We start from the raw sequence: 6,066 nt of genomic DNA, 5'->3' as shown, positions 1-6,066 counted from the left end.
CAGCGCTTCTTTTAAAATTACTTTCTACTTTATAACCACTTATTTACATCTTATCTCCCTTTCTCTAAAGGATTTCATTTTTCATCCTCTTCTGTCTAGTGTAGTGCCCTGCACTGGGTAGGGACTTAACAAATGTTTGTTGAATTGATCTGAATGAGGAACTTGAGGTGATGTCTAAAAAAGATTAAATGGCTTGCTCAAAGTCACACCAGTATTTGCAGAGCCAAGATACAAACCAAGACCTTCCATCTCAAAATCCAGTGTTCCCCTAGAATCTAGGCATTCCCTAAGATTCTATCCTGATTTCTCTCTCCCTCCCTCCCCCCCTCTCTCTCCTTCCCTTCCCTCATCTCTCTGTGTCTCTGTCTCTTCTTCTTCTTCTTCTTCTTCTTCTTCTTCTTCCTTCTTCTTCTTCTTCTTCTTCTTCTTCTTCTTCTTCTTCTTCTTCTTCTTCTTCTTCTTCTTCTTCTTCTTCTTCTTCTTCTTCTTCTTCTTCTTCTTCTTCTTCTTCTTCTTCTTCTTCTTCTTCTTCTTCTTCTTCTTCTTCTTCTTCTTCTCTCTCTCCTTTTTTTCTCTCTCCCTCTCTCTCTATTTCTTTTTCTCCCTTCATGATCTCATCTACTCCCAAAGCTTCAACTATCACAAATTAAATCCTTCTTAGGGTCATGTTACAGATGATCAAATTAAATGGGCTCAGCTGGGTTAGATAGGTAATTGGTCAGAGATAATGGTTGATAGTCACACATGCAAGCTAACCAGTTTCTAATTTAAAACTACTTGATACTTCTCCTTAAGAAGATAAGGAAAATTTCCCATTTCAAAAAGGAGGTAGAAACACACATACACAGACACACACACAGAGAACACAACTTTTGTCATAAAATAATTAATGTCTAACCTATTGTCCCATATATCATAATAAACAGTTTCTTCTTATATACTTTATTTAATCATCTTCATGGACTTTTGCATTAAGTATTGGAATACTTAACTTCAAAACTTAAGTCAAGCAGAAATACATACAACTATTAATACTAAATTAATTGTTAATACTCAATTACATCTATGGTCTAATCAATATGGGCTATTCTTTCTATCAGCGCAGATTATAACATATCCATATCATCTCATCTTGTGTGTTTTTAATGCATGAAGACTTTAATTCTTCTATATGTTGGAAGTCTGCTGCTTTAAAAAAGATTATCTATTTTAAAAACTCTGCTTAAAGATTTAAGGAATCTGTTACCCTTCATCATCAGTCCAAAAACAGTCCACCTCTTTTTCTACAGATATAAGTACATAAGATCATACATTTAAAGCTGAATGAGATGTTGGAAGTCATCTGGTCCTACACTCTCCTTTTGTAGATAAAGAAACTTGTCCAAGGAATTAAGAAGTTAAATGATGTTTTCACAATATCAAAGGTGTGTATGAGAGCAGAGCCATGATTCAAATGCAGATTCTTTGATTTCACAGTACTCCTGCAACTGCAGCATGAGAGCAGGACACACCAAGAACAAAGCCTTTGCAGAATTTCTGACAGATGAACTTAAAGAGAAGGGAGAAAATTCCAGAAACAAATTCTTTCCCAAGATATCCTGGGATTGGGAAGCAGGTGTGCTAAGGCACTGACCAAGTTAATCTAGGGATGAGCTGGTGAGAAGATCACAGTCACATTCAATATTAAAGTATCCCATCAACATTTGACAATGAGATACCAGAAGGACAGAAGGCTGATGAGTAGAAAGAGCCTGAACTTACAACAATCCCAAACTTTTGTGATAGAAATTGTGAAGGGTGATACCAAAGAAAACCCTTCCATTATCCAGAGTATGAGGACGAAGAAGATGAGAGTAATATCTTCTTTATCAGGAAAGTTAATTTTCTGATCACAGGCAAGGACAAAACTACGTGCTGAACTTGGGTCCCCTGAACCGGGACCAAGTCTCTTAATGGACTTCCTGGCCAAGTAAGGGATGAACAATACATTTGCAGATGTACTGATAGAGCTCAGTATGACTTTGGAACATTAGATAACTATATCAACATTCTGGAAAATCTGAAAGGGTTTATCAAGTGTCAGTAGGGAGGCCTGAGGCTTTGAGAACCTTTCTTGGACTCACAAATACTTAAAAAAGAACAATTATCTAGACGCCATCATGGAGAGAGTCTAGTAAAATATTTTCAAATTATGTTACCTAACCCACTTATATTTTCCTTATTCTGTTGGCATTTTTGTACACCAACATGATGAGAATAATGAGAAATAAAATTGCACAAAAGCTCCTGAGCTATGCTGCAACTAATAATGGTTTTTGCTCCATGTTTTGGGCTACACTAGAAAGAACAGTCACTATGCTCATCTTTCACCACCTCTCATCTCTTGTTTTACTGCACTATAAACACTGTATTCGCTTAAATATGAAAATAAAGCACCACACCCATTTATGTGTCTTTGATTGAAATTCTAATCAGGGATACCCTCTGGATACATAGCTCATAGTCACCCAGTCTATCATACACCTCCAAATCAGGCTAGCCCTTCTAATACCCCAGGGGCATAATTTCCAGGTCACTGTTATCCAACACTGCTCTATGTCAGGCAAAATGCTTCAGTGAACAGAATCATGAAGACACTGGCTTAGCCTCAGTTGCTTTATATTTAGAGGCCCCACTCCTGAGATACTGGTTTTCTTTTTCTAGACCTTTAATCTATGTAATAGGGCCTTTGACTATCACAAGTGGTGGAAAGGCTAAAGGGAAGAAGGGCTTGTCCACTCTGTTATTAGCTTTATATGTTATATACAACATGCCAGGGGAAGGGGAAGAGACATGCTTATATTATTTTACATATATACATTATTTTACATATATAATTATCTAAGGATATATAAAAAATAAGTAGAGTTCTTCCTCCTCCTCTTCCTCAATATAGTTAGGTATATATGTTGAAATCTTTGCTTATTTATTCTGTCCCTTAGTTTTATAAAGCTCCTCACCCTGTATGTGTATGTATATGCATAGAAACAGGGGTTCCCCTCATAATATATCCATATATAATCTATATGATATTATATGTTAAAATGTAAATAGTAATATATATATATGAAATATGCTATACAATATATAATACATATGTATAATGTATGAACAGAGAGAGAGAGAAGGAGGAGGAAGGGAGGGAGAGACAGAGACAGAGACAGACAGACATTCAGATAGACAGAGACAGAGAAAGACAGAAAGAGAGATAAAGACAGAGAGATAGAGTGAGAAGTCTACTTTACCAAGGTAGAATGGCAACGGAAATACCAAGAAGTTAAGTGATTTCCCAGTCATAAAGTCAGCATGATAGAAATTCAACTTAATCAAGTTCTTCCTGATTCTGAGACAATCTGTTTTTCATAGTAACAATAACAGGTAATATTTATATAGTAAAGGTTTATAAGTGTTTAACATATTTGGAAACTGAAGCTAAGAAAGGTTAAATAACTGGGATCACACAGCTAATCTGTGTTTGAGATAGAATTTGAATTAAGGTCCTGACTTAAATTCTGGTGCTCTATCTATATTTAGTCATGTATATCCAGACCAACAGTCATACCTACCTACTAGTGTGCATACACGCACACTGGTAAATATTTAACAAATGGCTCTCTAAGAAGAAATATGTATTCACTACATACTTTTAAATTCAATCTCCATTATTCACTCACATGGTGAAGTGGATAGAATGCTGAGATTGGAATTAGAAAGAACTGAGTTCCAATCTAATCTCAGGCAATTACTAGTTGTGTAACTTTGGATGAGTCAATTAATCTCTGTCTCAGTTTCCTCAACTCCAAAATGGGAAGAAGAGCACCTACTTCTCACATTTGTTGTGGGGATTAAATGAGATAATATGTGTAAAATGACTGATACAGAGTAGGCACTATATAAATGCTAGCTGATATCATTGATGTTCTTATTCATCATTTTCTTAAGTTTAAAAATCAGCAAAAAAAAAAAAATTAAGCCCTTATTCACAATGTTTGCCTATACCTGAAGTATAAATGCTCACACTGAAAATTTAATTGACTCCTGAGCTGGTTCCAAGCTGACGTTCACACTCCCCTGCATTATGTATTTGAGTATCTACAAGTTCCATAGCTATACAGGATATCTAAAATAAAAGGGTAAAGTCTGCATTAAATAGCATACATATGCACAGTCACATTGAGGGCTGATTTAACAGTCACTCACTTATCACTCATTGTTTTGACATCTGGCACACATCCTCAAATTGATAATGATAACTGCACCTTGACTGCACTCATCATTGTAAACCTTCCTATTCACTCTCCTTTGAGTCACCTATACCTGTGAGTCTTGTCTGTAATGCAGTCATGGAACATAACCAGAAGAATAGCAAACTTCTATCATCAAAGACAAAATTCACTTGACGTTCACTAATGTAGAAACACCATGATCACTTTTTGAATTAATAAGCTGTTAAGAAGAAAGATTCTTTTTGACACTAAATAAAATAAATCAAGAATGAATTGTAGATGATGACACTATACAAAGACCTATTTGACACTATTTGTTACAAATCCAGTCCAAGCATTTCCATTCAGGAATTTTGGCTAATAAGCAATCAGGGTTTGATTATATTTTATAAGAAGTTGTTTTCCACCAGGGAGATGTTAAGTGACATGACAAGCCCCTTGAGATATTCCCTCATCAAGTGACCTAGGCTTGCTCCAATCCCCATTAAAAGGATAAAAAGCTTTCCCACAGGGTCTCTGGTCCTTCACAATTCATTGGTGATCGTGAACTTAACCTAATATGTATGAAGTGCTTTCCATCTTTCTTCATGTATGACATTTGAACCACAAGATATCTCAGATGGTGCCTCCTCAAGAGTCAATTGTGTCAACTCCAAACTGCACTTCTAGCTCTGTGACTTTGCCTAAATTCCTGATCCTTCTCTCAGCAAGAGTGCTTCCAATTTTGGGGAATAGTTGGGTTAGCAATTGTTCCAGGTCTGTACCTTTACTATCTACCAGAATCTGCTTCTTTTCCCTTTAGTTTGAGCTCTACTGATTATGCTACAATCTGCCCCATACCTGCCCTTAGTCCATTTGGATTCTATTTTGGCCTCTAGCCCCTGGAAAAAGGTCATTTTCCTTTCTGGGTCTGAAGGACTCATCCTATGTTTTTTTAAGCTACCTACTGCTGACCTTTTAGTCACCTCCATTGCTCCTCCTAGAGATTTCTATGGCTTCTCAATTGGCATGTCCTAAATTCAATGAAGGATTAAGTCCACCAGCTCAGGTTACCAACTCTGCCCACATCCCCTTTTCTTTTTAATGATTCATCACTCAGGTATTCTGAGGAGGAGGGGAGTTTAGTGGAACTTTGCCCAAAGTTCCTTAATCACATACTTAAATACATGATATTTTAAAACTAAGACCAAAAATCCCCAGTGAATGTGGAATCTTTTACATTCTCTTAAAACAAACCATATTTTTTACATTAGGATATTTTAAGGTCCTTAACTCTTATCAAAGGTAAAGGGAATGAACCAAATAAGTTCCAATAGAGCAATAATAACTGAGCCAGCTACACCCAGCGAAAGAACTCTGGAAGATGACTATGAACTATTACATAGAATTCCCAATACCTTTATTTTTGTACGCCTGCATTTTTGATTTCCTTCACAGGCTAATTGTACACTATTTCAAAGTCTGATTCTTTTTGTGCAGCAAAATAACTGTTTGGACATGTATACTTATATTGTATTTAACTTATATTTTAACATATTTAACATGTATCGGTCAACCTGTCATCTAGAGGAGGGGAAAAGTTGGAACAAAAGGTTTTGCAATTGTCAATGCTGAAAAGTTACCCATGCATATATTTTGTAAATAAAAAGCTATAATTAAAAAAAAAAAAAAGGAAAAAAAGGTAAAGGGAAATGACCCATGTGTTAAAAAAAAATTACAACCAAAATCCATTTTTTGATGTAACAAAGAACTGGGAACTAAGTGGGTGCCCATCAATTGGAGAATAACAGTATAAATTGTA

At 35.8% G+C, this 6,066-nt stretch overlaps 1 pseudogene; it reads left to right on the top strand.

Annotated features, from left to right (window-relative positions):
* Positions 1–1,494: 1,494 nt before the first annotated feature.
* Positions 1,495–2,086, top strand: LOC127545887 (complement component 1 Q subcomponent-binding protein, mitochondrial-like; annotated as a pseudogene).
* Positions 2,087–6,066: the final 3,980 nt, after the last annotated feature.

The sequence above is a fragment of the Antechinus flavipes genome, chromosome 1 (assembly GCF_016432865.1).
Source record: "Antechinus flavipes isolate AdamAnt ecotype Samford, QLD, Australia chromosome 1, AdamAnt_v2, whole genome shotgun sequence".
Lineage (NCBI taxonomy): Eukaryota > Metazoa > Chordata > Mammalia > Dasyuromorphia > Dasyuridae > Antechinus > Antechinus flavipes.
The sequence above is the reverse complement of the archived record's forward strand: the minus strand, read 5'-3'. Positions and strand labels throughout refer to the sequence as shown.